The sequence below is a fragment of the Colius striatus genome, chromosome W (assembly GCF_028858725.1).
Source record: "Colius striatus isolate bColStr4 chromosome W, bColStr4.1.hap1, whole genome shotgun sequence".
Taxonomy (NCBI): Eukaryota; Metazoa; Chordata; class Aves; order Coliiformes; family Coliidae; genus Colius; species Colius striatus.
The window spans coordinates 15871648-15895714 of NC_084789.1; the positions used below are offsets into that span (position 1 = coordinate 15871648).

Sequence of the window (24067 nt, forward strand, 5' to 3'; positions counted from 1 at the left end):
CCGGGAACCTAAGTTGTTTTCCAAGGGACTTCTGTTGCCGAAGGATGGGAAGACATGTCCTGTTAATTTCAACAATCTTGTGAATCATCGGCAGGAGTTCTGGAGGAGATTGACTGGATCCTGAGACCAAGTTGGAAGGCAGACCCAGTGAATCACAGGGAGAAGGATAAGAACAATAGGCAAAATCATTTTGATCAGGCAACTCCGTGTATGAACCAAGGTAAGAAAATGGACTGTTATAGTATTACCTCAGTGGTCAGGGCATTCTGAGATATTTTCTGTGTGTGACTGAGATGTACAATGGGTACTAAGTGAGCGCAGAGTCCGAATTTGCGGTTCTGTTGTTTCACGAGAAAAACAGTCGGAGAAGGACAAAGAGAGAGAAGAGAGTGACAGAAAAGTCTCAGGAAATCAGAATGGGAAATAAAAGGGCTAGGCCTTAATGTAGTGGTTATGCCTGGGCCAGGTTTTTTTGTAGCAGGGGGCTCTTTTAAACAAAGAGTTGCCAGAAGCTTCCCCTGTAGCTCACAGGGTTAGGGCCAGTCAGTTCTAAGCTGGACCCTGCACCTGACCCAAGCCTAGCCAATTAGTGATGGAAATAACACCTCTGTGAATAACATATTTGAGAAGGAGAAGATGTTGCGCAGTGGCAATAGGGAGTGAGAATGTGAAAACATCTCCGCAGACACCAAGGTCAGTGGAGAAGGAGGGGGAGGAGGGTGCTTAGATCCTAGAAGAAAGACTCCCCTATGATATGTGGTGAGGACCATGGTGAAGCAGGTTGTCCCCCTGCAGTCCATGGAGGACCACCGGGAAGTAGAGACCCACTCGCAGCCCATAGAGGACCCCACACCGCAGTGGGTGGATGCCTGAAGGAGGCTGTGACTCCATAAGAAGTTCATCCTGGAGCAAGTTCCTAGAAGAACCTGGGAGTACGTGGGGAGAGAGGAGCCCACACCTGAGCAGGTTTGCTGTCAAGACTTGTGATCCCGTGAGGGACCCAGGCTAGAGCAGTCTATTCCTGAAGGACTGTTCTCCCGGTGGACTGTTCTCTCTCATTGGGGAAGTGTGTGAGGAGCTGCCCCTGTGGGAGGCCCCATGCTGGAGCAGTTTGTGAGGAGCTGCAGCCCATGGGAAGGACCCATGCTGGAGAAGTTCATGAGGGACTGTCTCCCATGGGGAGGAAGCTCACAGTGTAGCAGTGGGAAGTGTGAGGAGGCCTTCCCCTGAGAAGAAGCAGTGGCAAAATCCATCTGTAACAAACTGACGACAACCCCCATCCCCTGCGCTGCTGGGGGGGGAAGGAAAGGGAGTCCTGGGAGGTGTGGGGGGAGGTGTTTTTAAGATGATTTTATTTCTCATCTCCCTTTTCTTATTGTTCCTTTAATAAATCAAATCTTTTTCTCCCTAAGTTGAGTCTGTTTTGCTCATGACACTAATTGCTGAGCGTTCTCTCCGTCCTTATCTCAACTCACAAGCCGTTTGTTATATTTCTCTCTCTCTCCTGTCCAATTTAGGAGGAGGAGTGTTTTCATGACTTGATGGACACCGAGCTAAACCACCACAGCCTTGGGAAAAAGAGAATGATTAGGGAAAAAGTCTCAAATACATTACTCCAAACAGAAAAGATGGTCATCAGGAGGAGTAAACATGGATTCACCAAGGGGAAATCCTGTTTGACTAATCTGATATCCTTCTGTGAGTGCATAACCGGCTGGCTAGATGAGGGGAGAGCAGCAGATGTCATCTACCTTGACTTCAGCAAGGCTTTTGACACTGTCTCCCATAACATCCTCATCAGAAAGCTCAGGCACTGTGGCAGAATCCTGCACCTAGGGAGTAACAACCCCATGCACCAGTACAGGCTAGGGGTCAAACTCCTGAAGAGCAGCTCTGCAGAGAGAGACCTGGGAGTCCTGATTGATAATAAGCTAAACATGAGCCAGCAATGTGCCCTTGTGGCCAAGAAGGCCAATGGCATTCTGGGATGCATCAAGAAGAGTGTGACCAACAGGTCAAGGGAGGTTATTCTCCCCCTCTACTCTGCCCTGGTGAGGCCTCATCTAGAGTACTGTGTCCAGTTCTGGGCTCCCCAGCTCAAGAGGAAAAGAAAACTTCTGGAGAGTCTACCACAGGGCCACCAAGATGATCGGGGGACTGAAACATCTTTCATATGAGGAAAGGCTGTGGGAACTGGGGCTGTTTACTCTAGAAAAGAGGAGATTGAGGGGAGATCTTACTAACATTTACAAATATCTAAATGGTGGGTGTCAGGAGGTTGGGACATCCCTCTTTTCTATTGTAGCTAGAAACAGGACAAGGGGTGATGAGATGAATTTGGAACACAAAAAGTTCCACTTAAACATAAGAAAAAACTATTTCACTGTGAGGATGATGGAGCACTGGAACAGGATGCCCAGAGGGGTTGTGGAGTCTCCTTCCTTGGAGGTCTTCAAGACCCGCCTGGACATGTTCCTATGCGACCTGATCTAGGTGAACCTGCTTCTGCAGGGGGGTTGGACTAGATGATCTCTAAAGGTCCTTTCCAACCCCTACCATTCTATGATTCCTATGATTTTTACCCATGGCCATGAGTTTAAAACAAAAGGTCAATAACAGCTACATCACTAAACAATGTAACAAAAATCCATAAACTCAAAATAAACATAATATGATATATGTTTCTGGGAGGGATGCATACTGGCGAGAAGGGATGAGTTCTCTATACTTCCACTGATATTTCTGTTTCCTGAATGTATTTTCAGACTTTTCTTCAACTTCTGTAGCCTGCTTATCTGTAAGCATTATCTGTAAGTTGGAAATATCTCTTCATGTGTAGAAAACACAACATTTTTGCTTTCAACTTTCCATTGGCCATTTTGTTAAGTTCTTCAATTCTTTTAATGCAATACAGATTGCTGGAGGAATTTGCAGCAGCATATGTGGCGCCACAGTTGACAGATTTCACATTTTAATAGGGTGATGGATGGGGGGTACATCAATTGGATCTTTGCTCAAGATTGTTTGTTCCATTGGTCTTAAAGTCATTAAGTCCTTTCTGTTGATGTGGCTTGATCCATTTTGCCAGAATCCACCGGGGAACTTGATCTGTAATGACACACGCAGAGCCTCTTCCCCACGTTAACAGATCTGCAGGACCTTGCCACTATCCAGTAACGGGATTCTTATATCAAACTTTAGGTTTGTCAGTAAAATCCAAATCCCGACTCATTTGGGCAAAGTCTCTTAATGCCAGTGGTTCATTCCGGTTTGCCGCAATTCTTAGATGATTCATTGTATAAAGGGCTTTCATTAGTCTGTCTTGAGGGCTCTCCTCCTCTTCCCCCGTTTTTTGTTTTTCTAGCAGTCTTTTAAAGTTTGATGAGTACGTTCAATAATGGCTTGACTGGTAGAATTGCCTGGGATTCCAATAGTATGTTTAATACCCCGTGAGTTCAGAAACTTAGGTGTTCTACTGGCTATATATCCAGAACCATTATCAGTTTTTATCTCTCGTGGAACACCAAGGACTGCAAAGCAACTTCTCCAATATCTTATAACATCTCGAGCACTGTCACTCGTTAAGGCTGTGGCCCAAACCATGGCCGAATAGGTATCAATAGTGACATGAATTCGTTTAAATCGTCCAAAAAGAGCATAGACAGTGATATCCTATTGCCATATTCCCAATGGTGCCAGACCCCTGGGATTTACTCCTACACCTAGGCCGATTTGATTCTGGCATGCAGGGCATGTGGAAACAATAACCCTGAGCATCCGATATGGTCAGATCAAACTGCTTTGCCAGCATTTTTGCACCCTGGTGAGAAAAGTCGTGCAATCTTCAGGCTTGAGAAATTATTGGCCCCATAGGTATCAATAAAGGAGTTGCCACTATCTTGTCAACAATTTCATTGCCAACTGATTGATAGGCCATCTTTTAAGCCTGAATGTCTTTGAATATGACCAGTATAATAGGCAGTTTGATGTTCATTTATCTGATGCCAGAGCCGCAGAAATAAGTTCTACAGATTCTGATTAGAGATTTCTTTTAACAACGCTCTCTCTAATCGAGTGACGGCATCGACCACATAGAGGGAATCAGAGATGATGTTTAATGGTACGTCTGGCCATTTCTCGAAAGTTTTAACTACAGCCATCAACTCCAGCAGTTGAACTGAATTGTCTGGGGAGTGAACACTTAGGTTTTGCCATTTTCCATTCTCCCACCAAACCACCCCTGCTTTGGCTTGGATCTTACTTGTGTCGGTAAAAACAGTCAGGCCTTTAATGGGTACTGCTGATCTCAACGGCCGGTCTTCCATTTGAAATTTAACAGAAAACAATTTATGGGGTGGATAATGATTATTTATAGTCCCTGGATATGACAATAAGGCCCGCTGTAATTCATCAGATTGTTGCAGTGCCCAGTTCAAGAACTCATCTGTGAGAGGAACAAAAATGACGTCTGCCTCAATCCCTGCTATTTCCAGCAGACGTTTTCTGGCCTTAACTATTATTTTTGCAATTGCCTCTAGTCTTGTGGTAATTGTTTTTTGCAAATTATATGGCAAAAATATCCACTCCAAGATCCTTAATGGGTCTTTCGCTACTGAATCCCATTGCATCAAGACTGCCATTACATGCTGGTTTTGACTAATCACAGCAATGTTAATTGACAAGTCAGGATCATATTGGTGACTGTAGTTATTAACTATCTTGTTTCCTATTTTTTCTATTGCTTGTATTTGCTGCTGGGACAGTTTTTGCACACTGTCAGCCTCTACTGAGTCTTTTAACAAAGGCATTAGTGGCGCAAGATCCTCATTTGTGATATAGTTCGTACCCATTGGATATCACCTATTAGCTTTTGAACGTCTGTTAAGTTAGCAATATCTGTTTTAATTGCAACCTTCTGAGGATAAATGCACGCACTGGTGATAATATTACCTAAATATTTCCAAGAGGCATGCATTTGTACCTTTTCTGGCGCGATCACTAACCCAGAGATGCCCAACTGTCGCTTCACTTCTTGTAGAATCTGATGCTGGTCCAGGTCTGTTGCCGCTACCGGCAATATCACCAGGCCGCCCGCACAGATCACTCAGCCCACCCCCGCTGAGGGGACAAGATCACTACATACACAGTATGGATGGTGCTTTATTCCAACTAATTGTTTACACCATGTGCTTTTATCTGCTAACACAAGCATCTCCTTTCAGTCCAACCCATGCCCGCCTCTTCTGTACCGTCCACCTCTCGCATTACAACCCGAGATCTTCCGGACACCTACAACGTCTCACCCTCCCTAAGCTTGATGACTCCAGCATCCTGTGGCACAGACTGATACATAACATGTCTGCCCAGGACACATGCTAGCTGAGTCAATTGCGGGAAGATATAAACAGGTGCTGGTCATGTTCCACTTCACTGCCCAATCTCGTCAATAGTTGAGTGACCCCAGCTGAATCTGCATCGCAGTGAGCGCTCCGAAGAACACGTCAACCTGCAAAATAAACTCAACAAACCGTTAGACTCATATCTCTGGTTGTATTCGTTTTTCCAGGACCCACTGCTGGGTTCCCTCCTTTTCTACAGAAGCATACCCTCCGCCCAGGCATCTGAGCTTCCACCCTGACTCCCACTTCCGAGTGTCGATTTGCCGCAATTTGACTGCTGGTAATTTATCTACTGCTACTGGTTCTTGCTCCCTAAAGTGTGCTTGCGCTGGTATGGGTCCTGACCCTCGAACAAAATGGTTAAGGATGTACAGACAGCGCATTAAAATATCGTGTTGCCTATGGGGGGAGTTCTATGTCCCATACTCTCCCCCTCCCTAAAATGGTTGAGCTGTACTTTTAAAGTAGCATGAGTATATTCAACAATCGTCTGTCCCTGGCTATTGTGAGGGATACTGTGCACCAATTTAATCTGCCAGGTTTGACAGAATTCCTGTGTCACATGGAAGGTGTAACAAGTCCCATTGTCAGTTTTGATTTGTTCAGGACACCCTAGGATGGCTATACATTGTAGCCAGTGCCTGATCCTGTGGTGCGCTGTGGCTCAGCGCATGAGGGTAACTAGTATGTAGCCACTGCAAGTGTCAATGGTGACATGGAGGTGATGGTTGGAACGAAAGGGCTCATAAATTGTGATATCCGTTTGCCAGATCTGATTCGGGAGCAACTCTCGGGGGTTAACTCTGGCTTCCCATGGTAGCACTGAAGCACATTGAGGGCAAGTAGCAACTATCTGCTTTGTCACTTGGAGAGGGATCTTGGTCTGATGATGTAGAGCCTGTGCTCCACAATGCAAAAAGGTCTGCAGCTGTCTGGCCGCTGGGAAATCCTCTTGGGTGGAGATAGGTCATACATGTGTGTCGTGGTTTGGCCCAGCAAGAATAGCAGCACCACAACAGTCTCTCGCTCGGTGACCCCATTCACTCCCACCCTTGTTAGGATAGTGGAGGACCCAGCGAAATGGGAGGAAAAAGGACAAGGGCAGGGAGGGCTCACTGCCAATTATGGTTTCAGGCAAAACAGTACTCGACTTAGAGAGGAAAGTAGGAAAGTTTATTCTACAAGAAACAGAAGGGAATAATAGCAAAAAGGGAGTAGGATGATGAGAAAATTACAACCAGCACTTTAAGATCTCCCTCCCCCATCCCTCCTTTCTTCCCGGGCCCAGCTCACTGCTCCTGGTATCTCTACCTCCTCCCCCTACAACGGCTCGGCGGGGGGCAGGGAATGGGGGATGTGGTCAGTCTTTCACAGATGGGCTCTGCCGCTTCTGTCTTCTCAGATGAGGACGACTCCTGGCATTCTTCCCCTGCTTCAACACGGGGTTCCTCCCCCGGAACACAGTCCTTAACGAACTTCTCTGGTGTGGGTTGTTCCCAACAGCTGCGGCTTCTGCCGATACAGGTTCCCTCACACAGGAAGCAGTCCTTGGTGAATATCTCTGGCGTGGATTCTTCACCGCGGTTGCAGTTTCTGCAGTTACAAGGTCCCTCTCTCAGGCCTCTTCTAGGCATAAGTTTAATGAGCTGCTTTGTCGTGGGTTCCTTCCCACAGTTACAGCTGTGGATATCGGGTCCCTTCTTCGGGACACGGCCTCTTCCGGCCATAGTTTTAGAGAAGAAAATCACTGCCCCTGTCTCAGGGTCTGCAATGAAGTGGTTGGGTCCCTCTCACAGGACACGGCCTCCTCTGGCCATAGTCACTGCCCCTGGTCCGGGGCAAGCTTTAGCAAAATGAGTCTCTGCCCCTGATGCGGGCTTATTATCAAAATGAGTCTCTACCGCCGATGCGGGGTCTTTAAAGAAATGAAAATAAATCTCAGCTTCACCAGTTCTCTCCATAGAATGCAGGGGAGTCTCTCCAGCACACCTCCTCCTCTCTTTCATCACTGACCTTGGAGTCCGCATGGTTGTTTCTCTCACTGTTCCTACTCCTTGCACCACCACGAGCAGCAGAGGAAGAAGGGAAAGAAGAAAGAAGAAAACAGGAAGAAGCCTCCTCTTCTAGCTTCTTCTTAAAAAGTGATTGTGGAGGTGTCTAATTGGCTCAGCCCCAGAAGTGGGTCTGGCTCAGAGCTGGGGAGAGTTGCGAGCAACTTCTTACAGGAGCCATCTTTACAGCCCCTTCCCCTTTACAAGAAAAGGCTATCATGTCAAACCATGACAATGTGTCGCTGCTTCATCTGCCTTTTGGTTATCTCGTTAAGAGTCCCCAGAATATTGGTGTGACTGTTGATGTGTACAATAGAGCAGGGGGCAGCACGAGTTTGTAAGGCATTCAATATGAGGTCTGCTGTACTGGTGGAGGCACAAATGGCTCGTGCACATTGTCAAACTAGTTCAGTGATGAATCTCAAGTCCGTGATGATATTGAGCGGCATTGAATGCCATGCCTCCAGGGCAAGGGCGACAGCCTTGGCCTCCAGATATTGCACCGGTTTTGTGGCATCAGTATGCAAGATTTTCTCCCATTTGTCTCCCTGTTTCCACACCACTGCCACTGCGTTGGTCTTTGATGAGGCATCTGTAAAGCATGTGTCTTTATAGTCCCATGCAGCTCCTTCAATACCTTTGTTTCTAGGGGAGCCCATTCATATCTGCCCCCATCAGTCATTAAATCACAGAATCATAGAATGTTAGAATGTTAGGGGTTGGAAGGGACCCCCAGAGATCACCCTGTCCAACCTCCCCCCCCCCCAGAAGCAGGTTCACCTAGACCAGGTCACATAGGAACATGCCCAGGTGGGTCCTGATGACCTCCAAGGGACGAGGCTCCACAATATCCCCCTGGGCAGCCTGTTCCACTGCTCCATCACCTTCACAGTAAAACAGGTTTTGTTTCTTGTGGGTTTTTGGGGTTTTTTTATTAGTATTATTTTTATTTATTTAGGTGGAACTTTTTGTGTTCCAGCTTCATCCCACCACCCTTTGTCCTACAACAGAAAAAAGGGTGTTCCAACCTCCTGACATCCACCATTTAGATATATGTAAATGTTAGTAAGATCTCTCCTCAGTCTCCTCCTCTCTAGACTAAACAACCCCAGTTATCGCACCCTTTCCTTTAATGTAAGAGGCAATTTTTTTTTTTTAAGTCATAACTCAAAATTTACTAACAAGCATCAGACTTTTATAATCAGCAGCAAAGCTAGCATGTTTACACTACTTCTAATTGGTCCTTTCTCTAAAAGCCAGCTGCGCTTTGTGCAATAAGCCTTACGGTTTCACATACTGCTTCAGCCTCCTCCTTGCTCGAGCTTGTTATCATGTAGGCATTCTTTCTTCTTTTCTCACAGTCGAGAGCAGCTCAAGGACAATCCGCACATTAGTTCTCACAGCATGGTTTGTTCACTGTTACCAGGCCGTGGCCTCTTTCACACAGAAATTCCTCCACAATTCCCCCTTTTTATTTTTGAGCAATTCATGCCTGGTAAGCTTCTTTTTATACACTGAAAAAAAAAAAAAGAAGCACAGTTGACAAACAAAATTATTACACTTGTGCTAAAAGTAAAAATCTATAGCGGCTCTATTTTGCAAGGTTGCATGTCTAATACTACCTACATCACTAATCAAGCCTTCTAATGTTATTCAGGTTTGATTACTTTGTTTGCTAAGCCAGCATCCTAATTTTCATAGCTGAGTTAATAAAGCAGATACTCCTACACCTGGAGCAAATATACTAGTTGCTATTATTGCTGAGGGAGACCAAAGCTAACATGGTCATCACATTCTCTAGTAAATGCATGCACAAATAATTTTGGACGACGATGTTTCCAAATCATTGTGTGATTAGGCATCAAGATCGTCAGTCGTCCCAAACTGCACGGTCCCCCTTGTAATCTTGAGGGTATTCCAGGCCATGCCTGGTCCTCACAAATCAGAAAAATTCCCTGTGGTAACTGTATAGGCATAAGACTAGACCTGGATCTTTTTGGTGAAGTATAATTGTACTAAGATGTCATGTTCTTACACACAGCCAGGATGGGATCCATATTCTGTCTAAAATGTTTTGGTATTGCTGGTAAAATTAAACATAACACAAAAATCCATCTTTATAGATCCCAATAATTCTAACTCCTGTGGCTCTGTTGTCATTATTGGCGACCATGAAATGATCAAATCCCAGTTGTCAGCTTTGCCATTACCCTTAAGAGATTTGTTTTTAATGCATTTGGTACAGGCCATTGTGCCACATCTATTGGAACTCCCACCAAACAGGTAGAAAAAGGATTATCTGGAGTGGCCATTGATAAACATATTGTAGACTGATTGATTGCTTTGGCCAGTGTAAGCCACATGTTTTGCTTGGGTTGTTGAAATTGCCTAAAACCATTTGCCACAATCATTTGAAGCATCAACAGTATGACAAAATCAGGTTTTTACTTTTTTTTTACTCCCGATCAAAGAAAATCCTTCACCAATGAGTCTAAAACACAGATCACTTTTTATAAAACCTTTTTTCACCTTTTTTTTTTTTAATGTGTCACTGACTTCTCAATGCCAAAATGTTCTGTTCTTCCAAGTTCCATTCCTGACACCTAAAACACCTTAGAAAGTTTCCACTGTAAGAAAACCACTATTCATCATCACATTTATAGCAAACTGCATGACATCGCGGCCAACAGTTTTTATAATCCTTGAGGCAACGGATTGAGGATGGAAAGGATGAGCCCTGCGGTCCGTGAGGGCTGGGTCCGGTGGTGTCGGCGCGCGGGGTGGGGAGGGCACTCCGGAGAAAATGGCCACGGGAAGCGGCTGCGGATGGAAGGGGCGGGGAGGTCTGGCTCACTGCGTGCTGGGCCTGCTAGTCTCGGCGGGCGTCGGGCTCGCTCTGTGTTTGCTCTCGGCTGCGCTGGGTCCTTTTCGCCTCCTTGTCTTTGTAAAAAATCTTGTGTAGAGGAGAACTTTTTTTTTTTTTGAGATAAAGGCAGTTTAATAAAGAAGCCGCGTTCGCGAGATGCGAAGCAAAAGCAAATAAAACTGTTATTCTGTACCTCCCATCAGCAGCGATGTCCGGACACCTCCACGTACTCTGTCCCCTTCTCCTTCAGGCGCCATCTTTGGTGAGTCGTGGCGCAGCTGATTTTTTTCCTTTTTCGGCACCGCCCGCCCCGGCGGCGCAGTCGGTATTAATTTCTCCTGCGTTTTCTTTTTCTTTGTCTCCCCTCGCGAGCCTGATGGTTCCCAGTCTAACACGGGGTCGCGCCTCCCCACTCTCCCCTGATCATCCTGCGCCGCACCCTCGCCCGACTCCGCCCGCTCGGCATTCCCCGACCGCTTCCTCTGCAACTCGTCCCAGGGGTAACCCGGCGGGAGGGGCTCGACTGGGAAGCGGCTCGACTGGGAAGCAGCTCTCCCGCGGGGGCTCTGCTCTGGGGCCGCACCTCACTCTCCTCCCTACACAGTGACGGACCCGTCTGCGCCCCCAGATTCTCCACTTCCACGCTCGTTTGAGCCTCCTGATTGCTACAAACTCTCTCCTCTGTCTGCGCTTTCCGCCCCTCCCCCTGGATAGCTTCCTGCGCCGACAACCAGAACTGTTTCTCCTCTGCTGCCTTAAGAGTCCTCTTAATCTCCCCCCACGCTTTAAGAAACTTATCCATCCCCTTGGTCCCCGCTAAGGCAGCCTGTAACATCTCCTCCTCCACCGCCGTCCAATTCTGGATGCTTAATAACTCTCTGGGTGCCTGTACCACACCCCGCCTCTGCATCCATAGGATGCACGCGGCCGTGGGCGAGTGATTAATCCGCTCGCCTACCTCAGGCGCCACCGCCTTGAGTACTTTAATCACCTGTTCCAACTGTGTCATGGCCACGGACGTCCTGCATTCCACCGATCACGTCGGGGTCACCATATGTTGCCGCTACTGGCAACACCACCAGGCCACCCGCACGGATCACTCAGCCCACCCCCGCTGAGGGGCAAGATCACTGCATACTCAGTATGGATGATGCTTTATTCCAACTAAATGTTTACACCATGTGCATTTATCTGCTAACACAAGCACCTCCTTTCAGTCCACTCCATGCCCGCCTCTTCTTTACCGTCCACCTCTCGCGTTACAACCTGAGATCTCCTGGATGCCTACAACACAGGTCTTTTCCTGCAATTAGGATATCATCCATATAACGCTAAAATAAAACACAAGGGTATTTTTTGCACAGAGGTGCTAGTGCCCAGGCGACATATGTTTGACAAATAGTTGGAGAGTTCTTTATTCCCTGAGGTAAAACTGCCCATTGATACCATTTTGCCAGGTCTTGTTTGTTAATAGATGGTACTGTAAAGGCAAACTTTTCACTATCGTCCTCATGTAGACGAATTGTGAAAAAACATTTTTTTTAAATCGATAACTAATAGAGGCCATTCTTTTGGAATCATTGCAGGAGAGGGCAATCCTGGCTGTAAAGCACCCATATCCTGCACCACTGCATTAACAGCTCTTAAATTCCCTGATTTTTATAGGGATAGTAAAAATTGGTGTATTCCATGGACTAGTGGGTGGCTTAATATGATGTTTTTCTAATTGTTCATTTACTAATTCATGAATCTGGGTGAGCTTTTCTTTACTCAGCAGCCACTGATCAATCCAAATTGGTTTATCTGTAAGCCAGGTTAACTTCGGGATTGGTCGTCCATCAATGGCCACCACTAAGCCGTTTGGCTTAAGGCATCTCTACCTAAAAGCCAAACTGAAGTATTCATCATATAGGGTCTAATTTGCACACACCTATTTTCTTCACCCTGTATCCATACTAATTTAGGTCTCTGCTAATTTTTGTCATCTGTATGCCTCCTACTCCAACAACAGGGGTCTCAGTTATCTAAAGGCCAGCTTTTTGGCCAATAGGATAATGGAACAATGGTAATGTCTGCTCCCGTATCCAGTAACGTATTGTACCCAAGCATGTGTTCACCATCTGAATGTTGGAATACAACCGTCTGAGTGGGCTTTGCTTGCGAAAGTGGCATTGCCAGTCTTACCTCAGGTACACCAGTGGATCCAAAAGTACCATCTCAATGCTCATGACTACCTGCAAATGGAACTTTAGCCCTGAAAGGAACTAACTGCGCTATTTTAGTTCCTTTAGGTATATAAACTGGTGGCTGCCATACTTTAACCATTTTTCCAACGTTTCCTCAATAATCTGCATCAATAACACCAGGGAGCATGAAAATACCTTGTCAAGAAGCCGATGACCGTCCTAAAAGCAGAGCACTTAAACCATAAACAAGGGGTCCATGAGCATTGGATGGGATAACTGTTATGTCTGTATTGTGGATGGTTACATCTATTGCTGTTTCCACATCCACTCATGCGCTTCCTGCAGTGGTTGATCTGAGGCTATCCAGGCAGCCACTGGTGTCAAAGGGTGTTTTTGTGTCATTGCGCTCACCATTGCAGTCGTTAATCCGTTTCCCTTAGGCATTATGTGTCTGGCCACTCGAGAACAGCACTCAGTGGCTCTGTGTCCAAACTTGCAAAATTTGTAACAATTGCCATAAGATCTGCCATTGGACCCCGATGGTCTGATGGAGCTGTTTGTCCACACCAATGGTCTGGATTGACATTGTTTTTTCACATCCCTTTTTTCCACAATTGAAACATTTTGTCTTGTGAGGAGACGAAAAAAACCTACATCCTGTCCCCATCTTACGAGTCTTAACAAAATCTGTCTTTCATAGTCGAATCCTTTCTCAGCAAGGATATGCCGGAGAGTGTCAATAGGGTTTTCCTCTTTGCTTATTACCTTTCCCATTATACTGGTTTACTCGGCTCACTTGCCTTTTCAGACAGGAACCCGGGCAATTTTCTGACAAGGGTTCTTAATCCAACAAATTTGCCTGATCACATCAGGGTCACCAAATGTTGAAACGGTGCAAACAATATTCATTCAAAGATGTAGAGAAGCTAAATAATGTACATGCAAAGCCCTACACCAGCAACATAGTACAACCAACAGAGTTGACTCAAAGCCACCCTTCCTTTGCTAGCTACTTCCTTATATGCTGCTTCCGTCCATATGATCACTCAGGGCCGAATTGATTAACTTGCAGCACCTGTTTTTGATAATTGGTAGTAGCTTACCAGCTGCATTAAGTTGTCCCTACCATCTTTCTTTAAGCTGGCTGGTTCAAGTCATATTTGTACCTATAGGAGTAAGAATGTGAAAACATCTCTGCAGTTACCAAGGTCAGGGGAGAAGGATGCTTAGGCCCTGGAAAAAAGACTCCCTAGTGATATGTGCTGAGGATCATGGTGAAACAGGTTGTGCTCCTGCAGTCCATGGAGGACCGCTGGGAAGCAGAGACATACTCACAACCTGTGGAGGTCCTCACACCGCAATGGGTGGAATGCCTGAAAGAAACTGTGACTCTGTGGGAAGCTCACCCTGGAGCAAGTTCCTGGCGGGACCTGGGAGTCCGTGGGGAGAGAGGAGCCCACGCTAGAGCAGGTTTGCTGTTAGGACTTGTGACCTTGTGAGGGACTCATGCAGGAGCAGTCTGTCCCTGAAAGACTGTTCTCCTGGTGAATGGACCCACGTTGGGACTGTGTGTGATGAGCTGCCTCTGTGGGAGGCCCCATGCCGGAGCAGTTTGTGAGGAGCTGCAGCCCATGGGAAGGACCCACACTGGAGAAGTTTGTGAGGGACTGTCTCCCGTGGGGAGGGACCCCACAGTTTAGCAGTGGGAAGTGTGAGGAGGCCTTTCCCTGAGAAGAAGCAGCGGCAATGTCCATCTGTAACGAACTGAGCGCAACCTTCATCCCCTGCACTGCTGGGGGGAAAAGGGAAAACGGTGGATGAAGTAGTCAGCCAACTCCAGAAGTATGAAGGAAGCCTTTCTTCTTCTTTATGATCCTGTGTCTCTGCTGTGGAGAAACTATCCCTTGAGTTCCAACAATTTAAGAAAGACATCTCCTGCTCTGTACCTGTATTTACCTATGTCTCCGCTATTAGGAACAAGTGTTCTTCTGATAAAAGAGGAGATACAGAGGGTATGCACACCGGGGCAACTTGCGGTCCTATCTACGCAGTAAGGGAGAGGACATGAGGAGGTGGGATGGAAAACCTACCGTGGCCCTAGAGACAGGAACTACAAGCAAAAACAGAGAGGGACTCCTCATGAAAAAATGCTGCCCTGGTTTCCAGTGAGCAGCTCCCCAGAGATGCAGTGCTTAATCTTGCTTCTGATCCTCTCAAAGGGACCTCTAGTTTTTTTCCCACCGAAAGTATGTGATAAACATAATCAATATTAGAGGGGCCCTGCCTCCAGCTAGGGGGAGGACAGGGACAATAGGATCTACCGGTCTGTGTGGATCCAATAGCCTGGCACATCAGATCCACAAGAGTACAAGGCTCTCATGGATACTGGAGCTGAATGCATTTTGTTCCCATCAAGTTATAGAGGAGATGAACAAATTTTAATTTCCGGAGTGACAGGAGGATCCCAACAGCTCACTGTGTTGGAAGCAGAAGCGAGTTTGACAGGAAATAAATGGCAGAAGCACCCCATTGTGACAGGCCCAGAAGCTTCATGCATCCTGGGAATAGATTACCTGAAGAGAGGGTATTTCAAGGACCCATAAGGGTATTGGTGGGCTTTTGGTGTGGCTGCCTTGGAGACAGAAGGAACTGAACAGCTGTCCAGCCTGCCTGGCCTCTCAGAGGACCCTTCTGCTGTGGGGTTGCTGAGAGTTGAAGACCAACAAGTTCCAGTCGCAACCACAACAGTGCACCAGCGTCAATATTGGACTAAACCTGACTCTGATTCCAATCTACAAACTGATTCGTCAATTGGAGAGCCAAGGGGTGATCAGTAGGACTTGATCACCCGTTAACAGCCACATATGGCCAGTAAGAAAGTCCAGTGGAGAGTGGAGACTGACAGTAGACTATCGTGGCCTGAATGAAATCATGCTGCCGCTGAGTGCTGCTGTGCTGGACATGCTGGAACTCCAATATGAACTGGAGTCCAAGGCAGCCAGATGGTACGCTACCATTGACATTGCTAATGCATTCTTTTCAATTCCATTGGCAGCCGAGTGCAGGCCTCAGTTTGCCTTCACCTGGAAAGGCATTCAGTACACTTGGAATCAATTGCCCTAGGGGTGGAAGCACAGCCCTACCATTTGCCATGGACTTATCCAGGCTACGCTGGAAAAGGGTGGGGCCCCTGAATACCTACAATGTATCAATGACATTATTGTGTGAGGCAATTCAGCAAAATAAGTATTTGAAAAAGGAAAGAAAATAGTTAAAATCCTACTGAATGCCTACTTTGCTATAAAATGAAGCAAAGTCAAAGGGCCTGCACAGGAGATCCAATTCTTAGGAATAAAATGGCATGATGGTCTTCGGCACGTCCCAATGGATATTGTCAAGATTACTGCAATGTCTCCACCAACCAGTAAGGAAGAAACCCAGGCTTACTTAGGCACTGTGGGTTTTTGGAGGATGCATATTCCCAACTACAGTATGATTGTAAATAGTCTCTATCAAGTCACCTGGAAGAAAAATGACTTTAAATGAGGACCTGAACAATAGCAAAGCTTTCAACAGATAAAACAAGAAATTGCTCAGGCAGTAGCCCTTGGGCCAGTCCAGACAGGACCAGATGTGAAAAATGTGTATTACACTGCAACGGGAGAGAGTGGCCCTACCTGGAAACTCTGGCAAAAAGGACCTGGTGAGACTTGAGGCCAGCCCCTTGGGTTCTGGAGTCAGGGATACAAAGGATCTGAGGCCTGATACACTCTAACTGAAAAGGAGATATTGGCAGCATATAAAGGAGTCTGAGCTGCTTCAGAAGTGATCGGGACAGAAGTACAACTGCTCTTAGCACCCCGACTGCCAGTGTTGGGCTGGATGTTCAAAGGGAGGGTCTCCTCCACACATCATGCAACTGACACCACGAGGAGTAAGTGGATTTCCTTGATCACACAATGAGCTCATATAGGAAACCCCAGTCACCTAGGCATCCTGGAAGTGATCATGTCCTGGTTTAGCAAGGAGCAGCTTTTGCTTGGTAACAGGAGGAGCGGGTTGCAGTGAAGACCCGGTAAAGAGTTTGCGGACTCTCCCCCGGCTCCTGGGTTCACACCCATGTCTGGCCTGGCCTGGCCAATCTGGCACCTCTGCGATCACTATTTAGGGATGGGAATTTGAAGTGCTTGCAGGAAGTGTAAGAGTGATACAAGATGGAGGCAGCCACACGGACCCTACAGCCAGAGAAGGAGGAAGGAAGGAGAAGCAATAGACCAGAGACCCCTCTGCAAGCTGTAGCAAGAATGCAGGCTGTACCCCTGCAACCCATGGAGGGCCATGGCAGGACTGAGACTTACCAGCAGGTCCGTGTGAGTGAGCCCGGACAGGCAAGGGACTGTGTGGGGAGACGGCCATGGCACAGGCCGTGCTGGAGAGCCTGCGTGCCGCAGAGCAGACACACACGAGAGGCAGAAAGGAGCTGCAGCCTTTGGGATAAATGTGTGTCAGAGCAGCCCGTGCAGGGCTGCCGTGTGTGTGAGGTACCCCATGGACTTTCAGGGAGGAAGGGGGCAGAGCCCACCTGTCCTGAGGAGGGACAAACGGCAGAAGCTATCGGGAACAGATTGACTGAAATCTCCACTCCCTGCTCCCCCGAGCCCTTCGGGGGGGAGGAGGTAAAAACACTGGGATCAGGGCTCTGAGTCTGGGAAGAGGGGAGATGTGGCGAGAAGGTGTTCTCAAAGGGCTGGTTGGACTCTTCATTGTTGTACCACTCTGTGTTGTTTTATTTTGGTTATGTTTTGGGGTTTTAAGGTTATGTTTTAGTTGATGTTGCATTAAATTATTTTCTGTTTTCTCCCTCAAGCCAAGTAGCCTGGTCTGTTTTGTCCTGAACCTTAAGCAGCAACTAAGCTCTCCCTGTCCTTTGGCAATTCTCAGCCTCTTCGGTACTTGAGGCTAATCGTGATCTTTTGTTCCCTGATGGGCCTAAACCATGACAGATCACCAACTGGCCAGAGGGCAGACTTTGGAATATTGCCTGAAAAGGTGACATGCGCTGAAGAGGCCTCACTGTACAATAAGCTGTCAGAAAATGACAAGCAATATGCTTTGTTTACCGATGGATCCTGCCGTATTGTGGGAAAACATCAAAGGTGGAAAGCGGCTGTGTGGATTCCCCATGACAAGTTGCTGAAGCTGCAGAAGGAGAAGGTGAATCAAGTCAGTTTGCAGAGGTGAAAGCCATCCAGTTGGCTTTAGACATCGCCAAATGAGGAAAATGGCCAATACTATACCTCTATACTGACTCATGGATGGTGGCAAATGCTCTGTGGGGGTGGCTACAACAATGGAAACGGAATAACTGGCAACACCAGAGCAAACCCATCTGGGCTGCTTCATTGTGGCAAGACATGGCTGCCCACCTGGAGAAGCTGGTTGTAAAGGTGTGCCATGTAGATGTCCACATACCCAAGAACTGGGCAAATGAAGAATATCAGCACAACTAGGTGGTGGACCAAGCTGCCAAAATTGAAGTGGTTCAGGTGGATTTAGACTGGCAGCATAAAGGTGAACTGTTTGTAGCTCGGTGAGCCCATGATGCCTCAGGACATCAAGGAAGAGATGTCACCTATAGATGGGCTTGATATCGAGGAGTGGACTTGACTTTGGATGCTGTGGCACAGGTCATTCATGAATGTGAGATATGCGCTGCTACCAAACAGGCCAAACACATGAAGCCTCTGTGGTATGAAGGATGATGGTTCACGTATAAATATGGAGAGGCCTGGCAGACTGATTACATTACAGTGCCACCGACTTGCCAAGGCAAGTGTTACGTCCTCACCATGGTGGAGACAACCACTGGATGGCTAGAAACATATCCTATGCCTCATGCCACTGCCAGGAACGCTATCCTGGGCTTTGAAAGGCAAGTCCTATGGAACCCCAGAAAGGATCGAGTCAATTGGATGCATTTCAAAACCAACCTTATAGATACCTGGGCCAAACAGTGTGGCATTGTGTGGGTCTATCACACTTCCTATCATGCACCAGCCTCTGGGAAAATTGAATGGTACAATGGACTATTAAAGACCACTCTGAGAGTGATGGGAGGTGGGATCTTCAAACGTTGAGACATGCATCTAGCAAAGGCCACCTGGATAGTCAATATGAGGGGATCTGTCAATCGAGCTGGCCCTACTGAATCAGAGCTCCTACACACTGTAGAAGGGGATAAAGTCCCTGCAGTGCATATGAAAAATCTGTTAGGAAAGACAGTTTGGATCAATCCTGCCTTAGGCAAATCCCATCCAGGGGATTGTTTTTGCCCAAGGACCTGCATATACTTGTTGGGTGATGCAGAAGGATGGGGAAGTTCAATGTGTACCCCAGGGGGATTTGGTTTTGGGTGAGACTCGCCACTAAACTAAATGGTATTAGTTACTGAATAACCTCCTGCCTTGAGCATGCTTTTCAGGAGGAGATGATCTCATACAAGAACCAAGAGCTGAGACCAGAGAAGCTGAAGCAGCAAGTTGACATCATCTGAGCAGGAACCTAGAAGACTGCTATGAGAGATGGAGCCCTGAAGTCATGGACTAAATTAACGGCCCATGGTCTAAGGGAATGATATCTGTATCAATGACAGGAAAATGTTAAAAAATGTGTATGATCTGGGCATGATGTAGGTAGTATAGAATAAGGGGTGGATAATGTCCTGGGTTTGGCTGGAATAGGGGCCACCAGGGAGTGTGGCCAGGCTATTCAATCCCATGTGACATCACACTCAGGATATAAGGGCAGCAGCAGGGCCTGGGAGGGGCTGTGGCCAGTGAGGGAGCTGCGGTTCTGCTGTCAGGTTGCGAGTGGTGAGCAGTTACACCGAACATTGCTCATTTTTCTATGTCCTTTGGCCATCATTGTAACTGCCTACTCTTTGGGGTGTTCTATTAAATTGTCCTTATCTCAACCCACAAAGTTCTAGATCTCTCTTTATTCTCCTCCTGCTAAGGTGGGGAGGAGTGAGTAACTAGGTGGTTTGGTTATTGTTCAGCCAGGGCTAAACCACCACATACTAATTGCTAAATAACCCCACCATTAATACCGGAAGTTCTTCCACTCTATAAACATCACTTTGTTATAAAGACTTAGGCTGAACAATTAACCTAGAATAAACTGTGCATGATCAAGGGATAAGGGTATATTAGCAGAAAGCTTTAGCAATAAAGGATCTGCAGCACCATGAACTGTACCCGTCTCTGTGAGTGATTCTTGGCTGCTACGACAGCTCTGCCCCATTGATCACAACTCTCTGCGTTTTTTCCTTCAATCAGTTAACAATCCACCCGACTCCCTGATCATGCAGCCCATACTTTCTCAGTTTTGCTGCCAGGATGCTGTGGGAGACGATGTCAAATGCTTGAAACCACATCCACTGCACTACCACCATCTATCCACCTGGTTAAGTCTTCATAAAAGGTTATCAGGTTGGTCAAACACAACTTCCCTTTGGTAAATCCTTAATGCATTTCTTTTTACATTATTTGTAACAACTCTTTCTTTCCTTTCCCATTAATACTTTTTGCATTCTATTAGCAACATACGCATTCCATCCTTCTACAAAACTGCTTATTAAACAGTTCCTTCTAGCCTTATCCTCTGGATCTAAATCAGCTAAAGCTTAGAAGGAGATTTATGGTGACATTTTTCCTGCAAAAGCAGTACATAAATAGTATCTCTTAAGCAATCTTTATATGTCTTGCTTGTAAATAACAAATCATTTACATGTTGTATGTCTCCAGATTTCCCAGGTGAACTCACACAATGCCAGCAATTGGATGTTTGGAGACAAGAGATGCTGATGTTCACAAACACACTTGCTAACTGTTATCAAAATTCTGGAGATTTGTTCCCCCATACATCAACAAAGCCTGTTGCAATCTTTCCCCATAGCTACTGGGATGTTTCTCTATCCTTTGTCTACATTTCTGTAGTTTTAGTTCAACTTATTCTTTGCGAACTTTCCCAATTAGAGTCAATTTGAGACTAGATTGTTTTTTCCCATCTATGGGGTTAATTCCACATACCTGTCAATTATTTTCTCATAGTTTTACTCACTATAGATTATGTATCTAAATCAGTTGGCATCTAATCCAAGCTCTATTATATTTAAGGCCATCCTCTGCCCTGAGGTAGGGTTATTTCCAATGAATATTGAGGAGAGCTATTAAAAGATCTTCCAACCGGTAATGCTTCTTGTATCCCATCAGAGTGATTATCTCTGAGCTATCATCCCATCTACCGGAGGTATTAAAAGACTGTAGATAAAATCATTAATCACAAAGCAGGCTGTTTTTAAGCAAGACTTCCTACTCACAGACTCAATTTTCCTTAAGTCCCTGTATACACTGAAAAGATGCTATTGTATTAGCTTGGAGATTAGACTCCAAACAAAAAATATCAATTCTAAAGAGTTTCCACATGTTTCTCAAGCTGCGCTACCATTTTTGATGCTTGCCCACATCCACAAAAGAACCATGTATGAGATATGGGGCTTAGCACTAAGAGACAAACTTCAAGAAATTATTGGGGGAAAATTGCAACTGTGATATTTAAATCTTTCCCTATCTCACACACCAACACACACATTACAAGAGCACAGATGTCACCTTTTTTGGTAGTGTAGAACTGATGATTTCACATTCATCAGACTGGAGCACTCAAGTTGTATCCACACTGGGAGCACCAGAGTTAGCTACACAGCTCTGACAACAAATTTTCCTTTCTTCAGTTATAAATACAGGCCATTGTCATTCACTTAGAATACATTTAAAAGTAAATAAATGTATAAAGTACCAAATTATTTAATGGAATATTCTCCATACAAATACTAAAATCTCATTGCCAAGAATCAAAATTAATTGGAGGAGGAAGAATATTTTAATTGATATATCTCTATATTGTAAAATGGCACTTGAGTGACAGGCAATTAAACATCAAACAATTTCTATTACATAGTGTATAGTGGAACAAAGCAGAAAGGAGAACAAAAAAGCCTGAATATGCCAAAAATAATCAAATTTGTGTGTGCTGCCTGTATGACCAATGCAAACACACACAAACATTTATATGAGAATAGAGCAGTAAATAACTACCCTGAGATATTTACAGCCACATTAGTAAATATGCTTTCACTTCTCACAGAGAGGATGGTACTTTATAAAACTACTCAAACAAAACATCTTGCAATCCAGTGTATCCAGGGCAAAGGAGTTTGCTAATCAAGGTACCTGTGTAAGGATGATAAAACCTGTAAAAGAGATGGTAAATTGTTTTCCAATATTCCTTCTCCTTTAATATTCATTTGATCATCCCGTGCTACAGTGCTATTGACTAGAAAAGGTTTACCATATAGGATTCCAAATGGACTTATTCCTTTTCTAACTCTGGGAGTAATCCTGATTCTCATCAAGGCAATAGGTAAATTATCTATCCATTTAAGATGAGTTTCCTGGCATAATTTATCAGTTTGTCTTTTAAGAGTTTGATTCTATTTTTCTGCTAGACTGTGGGTCTCCAGGGGTTGTGTAATGTTTATTTAAATTAAAAACTCTAACACTCCCTGGATTGTTTCCAAAAGAAAATCAAACCTATTGTCAGAAGATAACCTTTCAGGAATCCTAAATCTAGAGATTTTCTTTAATAGTCTTTTAACAACCTTTTGACCTGATTTGTCTGATAAGGAAACTTTCTGGCTACCCTGACAAGGTATCTACCAAAACAAGCAAATACTTGTACTGATTGCACCTTGGTAACTCAGAAAAATCTATCTACCAGTGTTCCCCAAGGCTGATTTTTCTCTTTACATCTCACACAGGTGGTTTTCTTTGTATTTGTGGATTATTTGCACAACAGATCTGACATTTCTTCATTATGATGTACACAGTAGTTTGTGGGTTTGGTCCTATAGTATATCTTCTAACAGTGCTTAAACATAACACCTGCTCCTTGAGAGTTTCTTCATGAGGTCTTTTAATGGGGGGGTTCCATCATCTTGGCTGTAATAAGAATCTGTTGATTGGGATCTATATTGTTCAATGGTTCATTTTTTAGATCTAGTCTACTTGCATAGATTTATTCAGTGATAGTCACTGAATAAAGTTGTTTACCACCTTTAGCCAAGAACAGTCTGACCTTGAGGGAATAGAAAGCAGCCTGCTGTCTACGTGACAGCAACTGCTTTAACCATGTCTCTGACTCTGGTCTTGATTGTGCATCAAATCCATATAACTAGAGCCCAGGCTGCCTTGCCCCAACAGGCCTAGCATTATACCCCGGGATCCATGTCCATGCTCCCTCATTTTTTCTCCACATTCCCTTTGTGTTGCTCTGTGAATTTGTCATTATTTCAGCCCAGGAGATTTTACCTTTTTCTTCTGATTGCCCTCACCATCCCCCCCGGGGTGGTGGGGGGGGAGGAGGAGTGATAGAGCAGCTGCCTGGTTCTTTAGTACAACAGTAATGTATATGAATTTGGTACAACAGAGTGTACATTGTAATTCAGTTGTTTTCTCTCAGGTCTTAAACTCCTGAGATTGGGGTTTCTTAAGTGGAAATATAGGAGTATTAAATTCAGATTTACATTCTTTTAACAGTCCGTATTTTAATTGGTGTTTATCAAGAGTCCCAACTCTTTTCATGCTTCTAATGCTTCTTCTTATACTGTCTTTTTCTTACCCTGGCTTGAGCTCTATTTCAACAGGAATCTCTTCTCTCTACCTGGCTTTTCCAAGGCCCATACCAAAGGGATTGCTGCATTTAGTATTGCTCCTGGAATGTTGTCTTTGGATTCCTCCGTGGACTTTTCCCTGATCTGAATTTCTCTCCCTTAATCTGAATTACTCTTTTTCCCTTCTCAAACACTTATTCTGCCTTGTTGCCCCACACAATTATATCATCGATGTATTGCAGTTGCTCAGGGTCATCACCCTTTTCCAGTGCAGTTTGGATCAGTCCATGGCAAATGGTAGGGCTGTGCTTCCACCTCGGGGTACTCAATTCCAGGTATATTGGATACCCCTCCACATCAAAGCAAACTGTGACCTGCACTCTGCTGCCAAAAGGATTTAGAAAAATGCATTGAGGATGTCAGTGGTAGCATACCACTTGGCTGCCTTTGAGTACAGTTCATACTGGATCTCTAATATGTCTGGTATAGCAGCACTCAGTGGTGATGTCACTTCGTTCAGGCCACAATAGTCTACTGTCAACCTCCACCATCCATCAGACTTTTGTACTGGCCATATGGGACTACTAAATGAGGAATGTCTTGCTGATGACCCCTTGTCTCTCCAGTTGATGAATTGGCTTATGGATGGAAGCCAGGGAGTCTTGGTTTGTGTGATATTGCTGCCAGTGCACTGTCCTGGTAGCAATTGGCACCTGCTCTTGAACTCGCAGTAATCCCACAAAGAAAGGATCTTCCGAGAGGCCAGGAAGGGTAGATAGCTATTTGATCTTCTCTGTGTTCACAGTAGTACACCAAAAGCCCATCAATATCCC

The 24067-nt window shown here is 45.5% G+C and overlaps 1 long non-coding RNA gene across 2 annotated transcripts; it reads right to left on the reverse strand.

The window, feature by feature from the left end:
* Positions 1-5142: 5142 nt before the first annotated feature.
* LOC133628655 (uncharacterized) lies at positions 5143-11007 on the reverse strand. 2 transcript variants are annotated; one of them, XR_009820770.1, is made up of 2 exons: positions 10510-11007; positions 5143-8964 (listed from the first exon to the last, which is right to left on the reverse strand). It is a non-coding gene; the product is annotated as an uncharacterized LOC133628655 (long non-coding RNA). The 2 variants fall into 2 exon arrangements; XR_009820771.1 differs by having other exon boundaries at positions 9980-11007.
* Positions 11008-24067: the final 13060 nt, after the last annotated feature.